The sequence below is a fragment of the Ceratotherium simum genome, chromosome 3 (genome assembly GCF_057802395.1).
Source record: "Ceratotherium simum simum isolate JZ-2026a chromosome 3, ASM5780239v1, whole genome shotgun sequence".
Lineage (NCBI taxonomy): Eukaryota > Metazoa > Chordata > Mammalia > Perissodactyla > Rhinocerotidae > Ceratotherium > Ceratotherium simum.
This window is the reverse complement of record NC_141902.1, coordinates 49,039,472-49,057,557: the sequence shown is the minus strand read 5'-3', so window position 1 is coordinate 49,057,557 and position 18,086 is coordinate 49,039,472. Positions and strand designations below refer to the sequence as shown.

The 18,086-nt window shown below is 35.2% G+C and overlaps 1 protein-coding gene and 1 long non-coding RNA gene across 8 annotated transcripts in view; one reads left to right on the top strand and one right to left on the bottom strand.

Moving 5' to 3' along the window:
- WDR72 (WD repeat domain 72) overlaps nucleotides 1–18,086 on the top strand; it is a 299,038-nt gene that overhangs the window by 26,572 nt on the left and 254,380 nt on the right. For 5 of the 7 annotated variants that reach the window (XM_087427430.1, XM_087427406.1, XM_087427436.1 and 2 more), the window contains exons 2-3: nucleotides 9,064–9,147; nucleotides 11,271–11,355. The gene's annotated coding sequence lies outside the window, so the exon portion shown is untranslated. The remainder of the gene's footprint in view (nucleotides 1–9,063; nucleotides 9,148–11,270; nucleotides 11,356–18,086) is intronic. The other 2 variants (XM_087427414.1, XM_087427411.1) reach the window with 2 other exon arrangements.
- The window catches only part of LOC147917559 (uncharacterized), a 38,053-nt gene continuing 21,783 nt past the window's right edge, over nucleotides 1,817–18,086 (bottom strand). The window contains exon 3 of the long non-coding RNA XR_015550647.1: nucleotides 1,817–2,600. This is a non-coding gene — a long non-coding RNA (uncharacterized LOC147917559). The remainder of the gene's footprint in view (nucleotides 2,601–18,086) is intronic.

Sequence of the window (18,086 nt, the reverse complement as noted above, 5' to 3'; positions counted from 1 at the left end):
ATTATTAAATCCTATTTAAGTTTTTAAATATTTTTCTGGGAAAAAATATTATTTAAAAAGTACGGATTTTTAAACGTTATGATTTTCTGAAAGAGATACTGACCCTTTAAGTAGGAAAAATTAAGCAAGATAATGTGATGTCAATCAAAACTCAATAAGTATAAGCCTTTTTAGAAATAAATCCACAGAGAAAGGAGTATATTGAAATCTGTGTATGATGTATATTCTAATTAGTGACTATGAGTTCCATTTTACACAAGACTCAGTTTAGATACAGATCTAAGGAAGGCCATAATTTTGAGTGAGTTCTGGTAATACAGCCAAAGCAATATTATACACTGCTACTGCCCATGAGGTAGTCTGTGTCTTAGTTGCATGTTTTGCCTGATCTTAAGAGGAAGTCAAAGATTTCTTGTTTACTTCCAATCAATATTATACATTATAAAGAAAAATATGAATATATTGGAGATAAGATAGAGGTTTTTAAAAGTCTTTTTTTAAATATTTATTCAGAGTTTTGGAAAAGATACACCTCATTAACTGTTACTAAAACACCACTGAGTACTGTAAAGCCACACATTATTTCACTTAGAGAAAGCCTCCTGCTTGTTGTCACTCAGCCACTTATCCACTATTTTATATATTCTCATGATTCATTTATCAGATTTAAATTAACAGGAATATATTATAGATTCTCCTGTAAATAATACACCTTTTATAAGCACATATTTAATAATGACTAATACATTGTCTTCTTTTTGCTGTTAATTTCTACAAAGTTGCATTCTTAATATCTTAAGTAAGGGTGTAGAACAAAATGTTCCCAAAATACAACCTAGAATGTTATGCTCTGAACTATAGAAAACCAGCTTTGGTTAATTAGAATGGTTTTCTCCCTGTCAGATGTTGATAGGATATGCTTGTTCCATCAAGTACATAATTAGAAATTAATATATTTCACCATGAAATGAAATTACAAATGTAACCATATATAACAACTCTTAAGGGTTCATATCTCTCTCACACTTATTAAGGCATATCTGAACAACCTATGCAATTGAAATGTGGCTATGCAAAAAAATCCTAAAGTGCACAAAAAGACTGGAACTAATGCTGAACCCTGAACTCTGTCTTATTCTAGCTACAAAAAAAGTTAGTCTACAGAAATATGATCAAATTGAAAAAAAAAAATCCTATGCATCTCACTAAGGGATGATTTTACAAAATAATTTTGCTTGCTATATTTAATAATTAGTTGAATATATTTAGGAGAATTATGTAACCCTTTTATTTTAAAATGTTGATTTTTTAAAATGCAAGGCATTTGTCTCCAATATTTACTCTTAGTTGTCCATTTTTAAATATCTAGGGGCATTTGGACAAAAGTGTGAAGAACACTCCAATAAAGATTTTTAATTCAATTCTAAGCGCAATGGAAAGTTCTTAAAGGTATATCATGAGATTACCAAAGTAATAAGATTCATATTTTTAAAAGATCATGGTGATTGACATATGGAGGAAGAGGTTGAAGAACGAAAGCAGAGAGACGGGTTCAAAGGCAGTCTCTCATCCTTTCATGAGAAAGGATAGTGGTTTGTTCTATGGTGGTGGTTGTAAAAATTGATAGAGGGAGTGGATATGAAACATATTTTAGAGGTAGAATCGACATAACTTTCTGATGGGTTTGATGTGGACCATGTAAATCAATGAAATGACTAGGTTTTTGTTTTGTTTTGTGTTGTGTTTTTGATACCAACCCTAGGCTCTTAGGCTCTCTGTGTAATAGAAATTGACAAGAGGCCCAACTGAAGTCTCAGACAAGGTTTTATTGGGGCTTATGCTTGAGCACAGGGGAGACAGCACAAGAGAAGTGGCTCTCTGGCTGGCTCCCCGAAGGGAGTCGTCCTGAGTCTTTTATGGGGTGAAGGGAGCCGACTGGCGTCATGATTCTCCACCGATGGAGGCATTCTGCTTCTCTCTTCCTGGTGGTATCGTCTTCGCAAGCCCCGTCAGGGTTGTGGTCCCTGTGCCTGCCCTGTATGTCCGACATGGCGGTGTAGCTCACTACCGCCACTCCAGGAAGGTAGTATAGTGGTCATCTCGAGGCTTTGTGCCCATGCCGGAGTTGGGTCGACTGCTTGGGGGAAGTTTTGAGGTTGGAAGGTTGCTTATCTTGACTTCAAAAAGAGCTGGGCTGGGAGGTGCCGGACCTGGTGGTTAAGGATGAGGTGCAGAGTCCCGTCCCTATTCTGTCTCATTTTGATTGAGCAGTTGAATGGATAATGGTGTCGTTTATTCAATCAAGAGGCCTGGAGGAAAGGTAGACTGGGGAACATCAAGAGTTCTGTTTCTACATATTAAATGTGAGTTGCTATCAGCCATTTAGTTGAGCTTTCAAGTAAGCTCTTAGATATAAGAGTTTGGAACTGATAGGAGAGTTCAGAGCTGGAGATATAAATTTGGATTCATCAATATCAGATGGTATTTAAATCCATGGGACTAGAAGAAACCACCGATGGACTGATAGTAAATAAAGAGAGAACTTTTGACTCCATCCAGAAGCACTCCTTCATTTGGGGGTCAAGTAGAGGAGGAGTAGCCTGTAAGGAGACCAAGAAGTGGTAGCCAGTGAGGCGGGAGGAAAACCGGGAGAGTGCAGCATCACGGGAAGCAGCAGACGAAAGCTTCTCCAGACACCTTTACTAAAGTGATTATCTGAACCATGTCTCCTATTGGCCCATTCCTGAAATGTGCTATATACAGCAAAAAAGTTTTAAATAAGAAACTATAACACAGAATAATTTTGTAAAGGGAAAAAAGAGAAATAATTTGGATAATGATTAAAGGAACATTTAATCCCTTTTTTTATTAACCTGGTATTTATTAACCAGAGGTTAATTTGGAGGCTTGTGAACCTGAGACCAAGGAAGAGAAAGTTGAGAAAGCTGTTCCCAAATCTCTCAGCATGCCAGGATCTTGAAGAACAAACTTAAAGAAATCTTCTTCACTTGCAGCACAGTAGTCACTTCTGGTCACGGCTTGGCCAACAAGTACCAAGTTTAACATTCAGAAACATGAAAAAAAGATAAACTAAAAACGAAAAATAAAAGCAGGGTATGAGTGAGATGAGAGTAGTGCTCTTTCCCTCTCTTTTCACCACCCCCACTCAATTACCGTAAATATTTGCCTGGAGTAACCAGAAGGTAGATACTGTAAGGAGAGATACAAATTAAAAATAAGAGGCTTAATTCTCTCTGCTGAAAATAAAGGAAGAAATTTCCCTGTCCTCCTTTTTCTTTGAGCCTTTACTTTAGAAAATTTATAACTGTAAGTACTATCTACTCTCTTTGAAATGTATATAAATCCCTTTGAAGACTACATTGGCATTTTGTCAGCTTTATGATCTAGGAATGTCTTTCTCAAGGACCTGGAGCCATCTGTTTGAAATGTAAACATCAAGGGAGATAGCACCCCATCTCCCAGTTTCTGTGGGAGGGTCAGAGCCTAACTTCCCTCTGCACCTTGCTCCAAGTTGCAAAACTACCTCCTGTCATAAAGATATGACAGGGTTTGGTTTTCCTCCGAATAAAGCTAATTAGATAGAACAGATGGTCACCCCAATTACCAAGTAAGGTTAGGATGAACTATGAGTGACAAATGGTGTTGTCAAGTCCTCTCACTAGAGGACTTGAGGCTATTGTTTATCTTGAGAATGTATGTATGTATGTAATGGGTTGTATCTGTTTGGCTCTATAAAAGAGGGAGATTTCTTTCTGTCTTTGAGATCTCTTAGTTGAACATCTGTGACACACATCACATTCTGTTTTAATGCTTATTCAACAATAAAGTGTCTTCTTTTTCAGCTAACTTTGTGGAGAGAATTTCTGGGTTGGGAGAAGATTTTGTTTTTAATTTTATTTCTCCAAAAATACCCATTTACCATTTAAATTAACCATCTGCCTTAATTAAAATTAAAACCAAAAATCTTCCTATTTGTGAAAAGTCTTTCCAACCAAGTCATACAGGAAAAAAAAAAAAAAAACTTTAGAGAAGGTGGATTATGTACCAGGAAACTTTTTGGATTTTCAGTGCCTGACCAAATAGCTTTCCTTATTCTTTTTCCAAAATAATACATTATGTGACATGGAAATTAGTATCTATGCTTTATAATAAAATGAATTATACTGCAGAATAATAGCTTTTAAATTAGAAGAAAAGTACATTTTAAATAAAGTCAATTTTATTCTACAACTAAACAAATAGAAATTGAGTACTTTCTGTACTCCCCTTGCTGAGTAGGCAATGGGCTAACCAAAGAGAGTACAGCAACTGCTGTTCCGAAGATGCTCGGAGTCTAGCTGGGAAGAGACTCTTGCATCTTCAGTTAATTTTGTATACATAAATAGTAATAAGCAGGAAAGTCTTAATTCTAGGATGGATAATTTCTAATTCCTCTACAGATTTTTTTAGGTCATTTTGATTTCATTTCATGTTTTAAGTGTTTTTCCAATTATGAAGTGAAGGGAGGCCGAAACACTAATCTGTGTATAGGAATTTAAAATGTAAAAATTTCTATGTGTCTAAGTTATGGAGGAGAATATTTTTTAATAAAGTGACAATCTTGGACAAGAGTCAGCAAGGTTTTCCTAAAGACAAATAGGAAAAGAAAATTTAATTCCAAGGCAGGTCAAATTCAATGCTTTGCCCATAAATTATGGTGAGAAATTTGAGGAAATATAACAAAAGTATTATTTGGGTCTTCTATTTGTCCTTCTGGCTCCAAAATGCGTTCACTCAAGTTGAATTCTTATTCCAAACAGGATTTTTTTTTTTTAAATCAAGGATAGAGCAATATTTAAAAATACTTATTTAAGTATTTTTAAGTATTTAAGTATTTAAGCCATATTTAAAAACACTTAAAAATGTGTGTCCTGAGCTAGAGCCACAATTGCTGGATATGGGTCACTTGGACAGTTTCATTTTCTGGAACTGCGAAAAGAGTGTCTGAACCCACCTCATTTCACATCACAGTTGTAGAACTCTACAAAAAGATAAAGATAAAATTCATAAAGCATGATGAAATACGTACAGTCTCTGGTATGAAGTAGAGAAACATTAAGTATCCGTTTCTTTCTATTTTCTTGAAAAACCTGAATATGATTCAGGATAAGTTAGGTAAGTGACTCTCAAACATTTTGGTCTCTTGAATCCTCTAGACTCCTAAAAATAATTGAGGACCACGAAGAATTTTTGTTTGTATGGGCTACATCTATTAATATTTACCATATTCGGAAATAAACTGAGAACTTTAAAAATATTATTTACTTTAACAATAATAAAGCAATACATTTTAACATTAAAAAACCTAGTTTTTGAAAACTACCTATATTTTTTAAAAAAATAGTGAGACAATTGTGACTGTTTTACAATTTTGAAAATCCCTTAATGTCAGTCTTACTAGAAGACAACTACATTCTTATTTCTGCTTCTGCATCGAATCTGTCTTAACATTCTGTTTTGGCTGAAGTATATAAAGAAAATCTGGCCTCACACAAATATATAGTTGGAAAAGGGAATAGTATTTTAATAGCCTTTCAGATATGGATATTCTTCTTTGATACTATATCAAAGTTCAGCAGATGGCAGTTTTTTAGGCTAGTCGCAATGTGGAATACGAAGCCATATGACTGAACTTTTCATACTCTATTGTGTTCAAATCCATTGGTCTATCTTGTAATTTGAACAGATCCTTTACTCATGCGTGACTTTGTAATATCATACATTGGTCATTTGTAAAATATTGGTTCATGAAGCTATGCAGATGTTCCAAAATTCACACATTTTATTATACAATGGAAAAAAATCATATTTGTTATTACAGCCAGGGATCTCATCAGAAAAATACCTAGATTTTGAGAAGCTGTCAAGTTCATGTGACATATGCCACAAGGTACTAGTAAAATTTGCTAAACTAAAGAATTATAGAAATGCAATGTATCATTTCGTTGTGTTGAGGTTTATTAATGCTAATATCTTAGATGTACCTTTTTATAATAAGAATAAATATAAAGATCTTAATAATACATAATCTAATTTAGAAATGATATGATATCTGTGATTTGCTTCAAAATAATTCAGAGGAGGAGACACGGAGGTCAGTATAGGATAAAGCAAAATTAGACATGAGTTGAAAATCATTATTAATTATATTGTTCCCTTTACTTGCGTACATGTTTGAAATTTACCATAATAAATGTTAACATATAATTTTAACTCTGTTATGGAGTTATAGTGTTCCTTTTTGGGTCTTAATGGGATTAATTAAGAACTAAACCTTTCTTAAATTTAATTTTATGGTCTAGACAACTACAAAAAGATCTATCTTATGATTATTAAGGATTATACAGGAGAACTTAACACACTGATTTCTCATACTCTTCTAAAGTAGAAATTTTCTTTCACAAATATCATCTAACAAGCTTCATCCTTACCTTAAGTCAGAGCTCAGAAACAAGAAGAAAAAGAAAAATCACCTAATAGTATCTGTAGTTTACCAAACACTCTTAATATATGCTCAAATTTTTCTCCAGTAATGGATTTTAATCTCCAACTTTACACGAAAATACTTTTTTTCACTTGAAGAAAGTCAGAAATTTTCATAAGTACTTTTGTTGAACTAACATGTTGTTTCCTACAACCCAGGCAGCTCTTCTGTTCTCAATTTAAGCAATAATTCCAACATTTTTACATCCAAATGAAATCAATTGCATTTTAAAAACTAGGTTAATTTGTCTACTGAATTTCAAACATTGGAGACCAAATTTGAAAATAAGACACTCCATATCTCACACCCAAAATGGCAAAGCTTGATATATTTTTTCTTTTCTTATTGGAGGATTATTTTCCATGCCTCCTAACTTGAATATAGAACTGATAACTAGTCAAAAGTATCAGTAAAATGAGGTGGGACAGAGAAAGGTTATTGATGCTCTTTAAGCGTGTTCTCTGGAGGCACCATGAAGAATTTATAATTTTTATATCTTTTAAAGTTAAAGTTTCATTGAAGTGCATAAATCAAAAGTGAACAGCTCTTCTTTATAATTTGTGCACTTTTGTTAAAAAAAAATAGTTCTTTAGTCTCCTTAAACTAGAATAGTTATCCAGCTTTTTCTGTCTCCCATGACTGATATTTTTAGAGTTCAGATCAGTTGTTTTGCAAAAATGTCGTCAAAACGCCTAAACTATATGGAAAGGCCTAAAAAAGGAAACACAAAGAAGTTTCATTTTCATCCTGTTCCCCCCTTTCCCATTTAGGTAACCAGTTTTAGGAGTTTCTAGCTTATAATTCCTGTATTTATTTTTCTTTTTTTTTACAAAAATAAGAGTACTTATCTTTATTTCCCCTTCTTAGTTATATAAAAATTAGCATGATAAATATATATATATTATTTTATACTTCTTTTTTCAACTTAACAATATATCTGGAAACACTCTATAGTTTTCTAGAGATCTTCCTCATTTTATTTTTCGGTCACAAATAACTCCATTGTGAGGATGTACCATAGTTTATTCGTTCTTCTAAGATGGGCATTAAGGTTATTTCCAATCTTTTGTGCTTATAAGTAATGCCAGAATGAATAACCATGTGCATATTTTGTTTCATATTAATAGAGGTGTACCTTCAGGGTAGATTCCTAGAAGAAGGATTTCTGGGTCAAAGGATATATGAATATGTGGTTTTATTAAATATTGCCAAGTTTCTTTCTATAAACGTTCCACCATTTTGCAATTACCACTGGTAGCATTAGTGTCTGTTTCCCTACACCCTTGCTAGCAAAGTGCATAAACAAACTTTTTACTGTTTGATAGGTGAAAATGATATGTCAATGTTGTTTTAATTTGCATTTCTCTTGTTATGAACGAAGTTGAGTGTATTTTATACGTTTAAAAACCATTAGTAAATATTTTTCTATGAACTCTGTACTCAGTATCTTTTGCCCATATTTCCACTGAACATTTGGTCTTTTTGTTCTTTTTTCTATTTTTAAAAATTAATTTATATTAAAGAAATTGTGTGTGTGTGTGTATAATTATTCCTTTATCTGTGATATATTTTGCAAATATTTTGTCCCAGTGTGTCATTTGTCATTTGACTTTGCCTATGATTTCTTTTTGACGTGCAAAACATATTTTGGAATCACTCATCTATCTTTTATTTCATTTGGATTTTTAATCACAAAGAAGACTTCATAGTTATAAAGTTATATGGGAGTTCATCTTAGTTATAAAGTTTAAAGGAGTTCACCCAAGTTTTCTTCTAACTTATATGAGTTTTTTACATTGATACCTTTGATCCATTTAGAGTTTATTCTTGTGTATCATATTGGGTATGATCCTATGACCATCAACTTGTCACAATACCATTTATTTAAAAGCCCATTTTTTTCCCCCAGAGATTTGAGCAGCCACCTATATTATATAATATACTTCTTTATGTACTTGGGTCTATTTCTGGATTTGCTGTTCTCTCCACCAGTCTGTCTGTTATCCACTAGTACCACAATGTTGTAATTATAGGGGCTTTATAGTATGTTTTAATGTCTGGTAGGGTTAGGGCCCCTCATTCTTTTTTTTTTTTAACAGGACTTTCATAGCTATTATTGCAAGCTTATTTTTTCATATGAACCTTAGAATCAGCTTGTCTTGCTCCAGAAATATTTGTGGCATTTCAACTGGATAGCGTTACATATATGTGTTAACTTGAGGAGAATTGACATCTACATGTCATTGACACATCCTATCCGTAAAGAAGGGATGTCTTTTAATTTGCTCAAGTCTATTTTTGTGTCTTTCAAGGCTGCTGTAAAGTTTTTCTCATATGGGTTTTGCATATTCTAGTTAGGTTTATTCCTGAGTATATTGGTTTCATTGTTGCTATTCTCCCAAAGAGATTTTTCTTTTTTATTAAATCTGTTAGAATTTGAATATCAAAAGCCATCTATTATATTTCTCTTGGTAGGAAAATAATTTTACGTGAGTAACATAATTTTAATCTTCCCTCAGGGCAGATGGATACCCAGGGCTGAGTGAACACAAACTTCATGTATGTACTTGAGAAGGCAAAATACAGCATCTTCTACCTTGAAGGTGAGCTCACTTGCTTTCTAAGGGCCTTTTTAGGTAATTTCTGTGCCGGAATGACACCTAGTGGCCTACTCTGGTATAGTCATTGGTAGAGGGAATTAACCAATTCTATTAGAGAATTAGGGACTACATGGTTGCTTTGCACATGCTTGAATGTTAGATAATTTTATATATAATTAACTCTTACATAGTACATAGTAATAACAATAACCCTGATTAATGGATATGGATATAAAAATCATTGTTCTAAACAATAAAATTTCTCCCTTCGAAATAAAAATTTATAAATTTTCACCATTTCAGGTGTTTTACTATCTCACAATAAGTCAAATAGCTCCGGTTTTGGAAGCAGACAAACTTGAAGTTATGTTCCTGTTCCATCACTGTTTTCTAAACAAGTTACTTGTACTTTCTGGATCTCAGTATGACTAATGTTTGGAGGGAAATAGAGGAAAAAGTTTTCTGTTCCATATCGGGTCTTGAGAGAGCATAGAGAAGAGCAATCATAGAAAGGAAGATACAGGTGAGATCAGGAATTCAGGAGAATGGAGCCAGAGGTGATGAAAAGAAATTCGAGCCACCCAGGACTCTCCCCCATCAAGAATCCTCAGACAGATGGTTTTCCTTACTAGGCAGGGGACGGGATTTTCTATCAATCTTAAGCAAATCTCAAAAACTAAAGAGAATTTTACCAACATCTAAATCACACATCTAAAGTACCTGACATAGAGTAGATGCCAGAAATTTTGGTTGTCTATCCATATTTACTTCTTTTTTCCTAACAAATGAACTATAATAAACAAATGAATTACTTTGTTGCCTGTGGTATCAGTTGCTTTGAAAAGCAAGAAAATTCATGTAAAAAATTAAAATATCAAAGTACAAATTTTGGAGGATGGTGAAAAACCTCTGATGAGAAGGCCAGTCCTAGTTTCTCATTACAGAGCACACACACAAACACACACACACACCAATTAAAGCTTACAATAGATGAATCCTTTAAAGAAGGGAAAATTGGAGCAGAATGAAAGGATGCTAATTTTTGACAACAGAAAATATTGTCAATAATAACAGAAACTAATGAATGGAAAATACATATTGTTTTATTTGTGAGATGGCCCAATATTCTGATTTGGAATTGTGTCTATAATTGTTAAAGAAAAAATTATTCTGACGCTTGTTAAAATGGTAAGGAAGACTATTCAGGACTATGGCAATACGTGCCAAGACTATCACAAGAAGAGAGAGAGATTGGGCTCAACTCCAAATATAGCAAAGACAACTGGAAATTTATAGCCAAGGAGCAGAGTGACGGGGTCAGTGGATGGAAAATTACTAAGAGGAGACACAAGGGGTAGGGGGATTCTCACTAAACCAACTCAAAAGGATTCTTGCTGAGGGCAGGTCAGGGTGATCAGATATCAGATCAGATATCAAGGGTGGGGGGATTCTCGCTATACCTCCTCTAGGAAGAGGTATAGCTGTGAATGAAAAGAAATATATGCATTTGTCTTGTTAAAGGATACTTTTTAAAAGACGGTATAATCATCACTCTCATACAGATATAACATGATCCTGTGTCAAAGATTTTATTTAACTCATTAATTAATGAGGGAACCAGTAAGTTTTTATAATCTGTTCAAAGAAGAATTCAAAGAACACATATATATAGTCAGATAAGTAATGTTAAAATGAAGTAGGTCAATAATCAATTACATTCCACCAGATACAACTAATTTGCATTTCTATGGAAAAAATAATCATTTGTATTATTATTAATTTTCTACAATTTGTTGAGTTGTAAAATAGCCAAAAATATTGAAAGGCAGAGATTACCTGAAAGGGGGCCCATTTCAAAGTCTTTCATTAATTTTTCTGACACTCTTCAATCAACCAATAATTACTTATTAAAATCCTACTATACACAGTGCCAGACTAACTGAAAGGCAAAGGAAAGAAAGTTACATACACTTAAGGAACTTAAAATACATTTGATAAAACAAGGGTAATGCCTAAAACAGATCTTTCGTAATTTCAACAAATCCTTTATAATTCCTTTCTTTCTTACTTCCTTCCATAAATTTTTATCCAGCAACTACTACTGATATATGCTAAATACTTTCTAGGCGCTTGATATTCAATGTGCAAGAGAGACAAGTTCCCTTCTCCTATGGTGTTTTCCTTCTGGTGGAGAATGTAGACAATTAACAGGTAATAAAAAATCCAGGTCAATATTCCTTTTAACACTTTGAAATTACAATTCCTCAAATTTTTCAAAACCAATGATGTTCACCTTCATGCCACAAAAGTTCTCCACTTACAGTATATTCCAAAGTCATATAACGTGAAGGTTCTGGTGTTAGTTTGATTGTATTCAAATTTTGGCTCCATCTTTTCCTAGCCAGATTAATTTAAGCAAGTTTCTTAACTACACTGTGCCTCAGCTTTCTTTTCTGTTAAATGGGTACAGTAGTATCTATCTCACAGGATGGTGGTGAGGATTAAAGAGATGTTACAATGCTCTTATGGCAAGAATGCCTGGTACATAGTCAGTGCTCAATAAATGCTAGCTATTATTACTAACAGTATTAGGAATAATATTACTATTGTTATTAGTATCATTATAACCTTGAATTTCATCACCTCTTGGAAATGCTTGAGTCTTGCAATTTCTCTCTCTGGATTCAGTCTCAGAAAACATATGAACACGTACTGATCATTCACTTATTAAATGAATATTTATTAAGTACATATCATATGCACAGACATTGTACTAAGCATTGTGGATCTAAAGATAGGGAAGATATTGAAATACACAAAAATAAGATGCATGATCAGTTCATGAAATTGTCAACAGTTAAACGTGACTAGACCATAAGGTGCAAGATGGGAAGGTGAATGCAAGTTCTACGCAGGATGACTGATGTCAAATCACGAAAAAAATCTTCCAGATCAATATAAGAGATTGGATACTTTTCCAAAGAAAACGAGGAGCCATTGAGATTTTTAAGCAGAAGAGTGACAATTAATAGTATAATTTGTGCTACAGAAAATCAGTCTGGCATTCATGTGGAGAATGGATTGAATTTGGAGAAAGACAGAAGGCAGGGTCCAGGTTAAGAAGGTCCAGGTGAGAAACGAAGTATGCAGTGGCATGGGGAGGAGAGAGAAGGAGACAAATTTGAGAGACATCTATGAAAGGTAGATTAATCTCCAAACCTCTCAAGCCTGTGAGGGCAGATTGAGTCACACCAATTTATATTCTAATCTTGCTAGCTCCAAGCCTCACCTGCTTACGCAGGACTTCCTTTCCTTTGTATAATCTCTCCAAAATATTTCTGCGAGTTTGCAGTGGATTTCTTACATGCTTACAGAACAACAACAGAAATTTCAGGGTGTCCCTTGCCACCAGCACCTTCTGCTCTGAAATCCAGAAGTTTGCTGATTTTCTCTGGCCACCAGTGCTGTCGGTCTCAAAGTACAGCAGGAGCTCAGCAATATCTTATGAAGTAGGAAAGGCTATTCACCTGATGGTCCCCCACTTCTATTGTCTTTAATTGCAGAGTGTCCAAAGGAGGGTAGATTGAGCAATGACGTTCTATAGAGTGCAGTGAGAGAGGTTCTCAGGACACATACCCTCCATTTTTCCACAGGGAGTGCACATGCTACAGGGATAGCTGGATTGGCATGAGTTCACACACCACTCACTACCTTGAAACTTGCACCAGTCTAACTCTCAGTCCCCATTGCTAAGTCAAAGCTACCTTCTCTGCTTAGAATGAATTATTTCTGTGTATACTTTCTCCCTGCCTGCAATCTACCTCTGCATCTGGTAGTCCTTTATGAACTACCAGAGAGAGTTCGTGCCTTACGTAAATCAGTGTCCTCAGCACTCATGGAAATCAGGCAGTCAGAACAATTAGAGGTCAAGGAGATGAGTGAAGAAAGGAAGGACTAGCAGCTCTATGCACCAGCCATGTTGGAATCCAGTTCCAAACCAGCTGAAACCCCTGTTACACTCTAGATAACACAGTCATCAATTAAATGTAGAACATGAGGGAATAGGCAAGGTGATGTTTTTCTTCTTCTTTATGTCCTATATTTTTTATAATGAATAGTATTACATGATCCTAAAAATTTGTTTTAAATAAACTTTTTACACTAGAGTTTCTTTTTCACGTCTTTTAACCAAGTCTGCCTGGTATCACTTCTCCCTCTAGTGGAGACAAAGAGGAAATACACAAGTGGATGATCTTTCTGGAGTATGTTTATTGTTAGAGTTAAACATAGTACCACTCCACTTCATAGATGAGTAAACTGGGCTGAGAGATAAGAGACATGATATAACAAAGACATGTGTAAAATGAATGGGAGAGCTAGCCTACAATTAGGATATCTTGATACAGGCTTCTATTTTACTTATTCTCATAGATTATAAAAGGCAGCACTATGCATGTTTTGAGGGACATTCAGAATCCCTGCATCAATCCCTTGGTTTTTGTTTTTTTTTTAATAATTTTTATTTATTTATTTTTTCCCCAAAGCCCCAGTAGATAGTTGTATGTCATAGCTGCACATCCTTCTAGTTGCTGTATGTGGGATGCGGCCTCAGCATGGCCAGAGAAGTAGTGTGTCGGTGTGCCCCCGGGATCCGAACCCAGGCCGCCAGCAGCGGAGCAAGCGCACTTAATCACTAAGCCACGGGGCCGGCCCATCCCCTTGGTTTTTGAATAGAGAAGAAGAATGACCTATGCCTAAATAGTAAGCTAGGTTCAGCAATTAGCCCATTTGCTGGCTGTGTGATACTTTGGCAAGTAACTTACTCTCTCTTTACTTCAGTTTTTCTGTTGGCAAATGAGAATAATAATAGCAGTTTCCATAGGGGTTGTTTGTGAGGAATAAATGAGTTAGTATTTGCAAAGAACTTAGAACTGTTCCTGGTACCTAATAAGCACTAAATAAATGTTTGTGGAATACAAGTGAGAAAGAAATAGAGCAGAGGTCTCATTTTAAAGTGGACTAAACTTTGCTGAACCTCCAAAAAGAGTTCATTGACTGACTCTTCTATCTGATATGGTGGAGTAGCTTGGATAGACTGAACTACCCACAGATTAAAGTTCTAAAATTTGAATAAAAATATTTAAAAAGAAAACCCATTTGGAGGCACCGGAAAAGAACCAAAAACAGAAGAAACTGGAAGGAAATCTACTCTGGTAAAACAGGAATTGCACCTGGTGGGATTAGGGAATTTGTAGCTTCTTGCCTGGGGACAGTTCCCAATCTGCACAGCAACTCAGGCCAGGAGAACGCCAAAGCCTTACTGCTCTGAAGCTAAGAGGCCAGAGTTCAGGGTTTGGAGAGCAATAAGAAAGCTAGACAGGAGAGTTTGGAAGGAAAGGGTCACGTAGAAGGTGAGTCTCAAAATATGCGACCAATATTGGCCTGAAATGTTGGCTGATCACTAAACTAGTATTCACAGGGGAGGCCACAAAGGAACTAGTGGAAAAAAAAAAAAAAAAACGGAAGCTGGAAACTACAGATCTGAAGAAAATGTCAGCTACTGACTGCAGAGGGGATAGAATATGGAGTTTGAGTCCAGCCAAGTTAACTGATGACTAAAATAAAAGACCCTCTTCCACGTGTCTGCTACATATCTCTCATAATACCAGGTATCCAATCGAAACTCAGTAGACATGCAAAGATACAGAACTATGTGGCCTATACCCAAGAACAAAAAGAGTCAAAATAAATCCAAATCGAGATGACCCAAATGGCACAATTAGCAGAGAAGTTAATTTTTTTTTAAAGTACACATATAGGTAGAAGGAAACACTAAACAAAAATGGCTCCTCTTAGCTGTAACAGATTCTCAGAGCTTTCTTGTTTTTGATAACCTTGCCAATTTTGAGGAGTCAGGTATATTGCAGGATGCCCCTCTAGTAGAATCTGATGTTTTTGTCATGATGAGACAGGGACTATGGGTTTTGAGGAGAAACATAACAAAGGTAAAGTGTCTCATTCATTATTTCATATCAAGGGTGTGTACTGTTAACACGATTCATGACTGTTGATGCTGACCTAGATCACCTACCTGAAGCAGTGTTTGTAAAGTTATTCCTTTTTCTTCCTTTCCATGCTGTGCTCTTTGGAAGTCACTATGCACAGCCCACACTTAGGGAGAAGGGAGTTATGCTCCACCTCATTGAGCGGGGAGTATTTACATAATCTATTTGGAATTCTTCTGTTTGGGAGATTTGTCTCTTCTCTCCCATTTACATATTTATCCAATCATTTACTTATATCAGTATACACTCATGGATATTTATTTTATACTTTGGGTTATAATCCAATACTACTTGTTTCATTTTGTTACTCAAATTCTTCTAGCTTTGGCCATTGAGAGATCTTTCAGTTGGCTGTACTAGTTTTCCAGGGCGGCTGTAACAAATTACCACAAGGCCAATGGCTTAAAACAACAGCAATTTATTCTCTCACAGTTCTGGAGGCCAGAAGTCCAAAATAACTTTCGCTGAGCTGAAAACAAAGTGTTGGCTGAGCTGTGCTTCCTCTGAAGGCAAAGAATTCATTTCTTGCCTCTTCCAGCTTCTGGTGGATACCAGCAATCCTTAGCTTGTGGCTGCCTCACTCCAACCTCTGCCTCCATGACCACAGAGCCTCCTCTTCTTCTCTCATCGCCTCCTCTTCTTCTCAGTGTCTGTGTCAAAGCTTCCTCTGCCTCCCTCTTATAACGTTACATGTGATTGCATTTAGGGTCCAATCGGATTATCTAGGATAATCTTCCTTACCAAATAATGCTGCAAAGGCCATTTTTTCTTATAGGGTAACATTTCCAGGTTCCAGAGATTAGAAATGGATATCTTTGGGGGCATTATTCGGCTTAATACAGCTTCTGTGCCCCTTTGACACACCCTCATTAATGTAGTTGTAGGATTTTTTTTTTTTTTTAAGCATGTCCTTACATTCCTGCACTACAAGATGCTCCAGGCTCATCTTGTATATTCCTGCCACAGTCCTAGAATCACTCATTTCTCCAAGGAGCCCTGGTTCTGTTTTTGGAGAATGGTATTAGAAACCATGATCTGGATGGTTGGTATGCTTATTGCTACTGGGATGTTGTCTCTTTTAGGCCCTCTAAGCTGGCAGAGTAAAGAAATATATGTATATACACTAACTCATGTATATACACACATCCATAAATATTTCTATATGTAACCATTTGTATCCATATTAAATCAAGCATGAGTTCTTACTGATGTAATCCATTACCACACGGATCAATCTAGCCTCCTCCCCTTGCTTATCTGTAAAGTCCCACAACAACAGTGATAAAGCTGGCTCCTACCATCTAATCTGTTTAATTGTTTAATTCCAATATGCATGTCTACCAGTATGAGAATCGTTAACTTATATCCCCATGGGAAACATTTATCGACCAGTATATAGTGTTTATGTGCAGTTCCTTTTGCCTTCAATCTTACAGACTCCATTCATTTCCAAAGTTACTTAGGTTAGCACCCTTCCCCCCACCCCTCAGTGAGATTGTTTCATACATTTGTAATACAGTTAGATTTTTTTGTCACAGTCTGCATTTTTTCCTGTGACTATAAAATATCCTAAAAAACTTTGTAAAATTTGCATACATTAAGGCTCACGCCTTTTGTTGTAAAGTTCTATAAGTTTTAACAAATGCATAATGTCATGTGTCTACCGTGGCAGTATCATACAGAATAGTTTCACCATCCCAAACATGCTCTGTACTTCACCTATTCATCCCCCACTCCCACTCAAACCCCTTACCACCACCAATCTTTTTATTGTCTTCATAGTTTTGCCTTTTCTAGAAAGTCATAGAGTTGGAATCATACAGTATATAGCTTTTCAGATTGGCTTCATTCGGTTAGTAATATGTACTTAAGATTCCTCCATGTCTTTTCATGGCTTAATAGTTCATTTCTTTTTAGCACTGAATAATATTCTATGGTCTGGATGTAGGTTATTTATACATTTACTTACTGAAGGGCATCTTGGTTGCTTCCAAGTTTTGGCAGTTATGAATAAAGTTTGTATAATCATCTGTGTGCAGGTTTTTGTGTGGACATAAGTTTTCAACTCCTATGAGTAAATACCAAAGAGCGTGATTGCTGGATCATATGGTTAGAGTATGTTTAGTTTTGTAAGAAACCACCAAACTGTCTTCCAAAACGTCTTCCATTTTGCATTCCCACCAGCATGTATGAGAGTTCCTGTTGCTCCACATCCTTGTCCGCATTTAGTGTTGTCAGTGTTCCAAATTTTGGCTATTCTTATAGGTATGTAGTGGCATCTCTTTGTTTTAATTTACATTTCTCTGATGACATATGATTTGGAGCATCTTTTCATAAGTTTATTTGATCTGTATATCTTCTTTGGTGAGGTGTCTGTTAAGGTTTTTGGTGCATTTTTTAATTGGGTTGTTTGTTTTCTTATTGTTGAGTTTTAAGAGTTCTTTGTATATTTTGGATAACACTTCTTTATCAAGTGTGTCTTTTGCAAATGTTTTCTCCTAGCCTGTGACTTGTCTTTTCATTCTTTTGACATTGTCTTTCACAGAGCAGAAGTTTTTTATTTTAATGAAGTCCAATTTAGGAATTTTTTTTTCATAGATCATGCTTTTGGTGTTGTATTAGAAGTCATTGCCAAGTTCAAGATTACGTAGATTTTCTCCTATGTTATCTTTTAGATATTTTCTAGCTTTATGTTTTATGTTTAGGTCTGTGATCCATTTTGAGTTAATTTTTGTGAAACATGAAAGCTCTGTGTCTAGATTCACTATTTTGCATGTGGATGTCCACTTGTCCCAGTACCATTTGTTGAAAAGATTATCCTTTATCTCTTGAATTGTCTTTGCTCCTTTGTCAAAGATGAGTTCACAGTATTTGTGT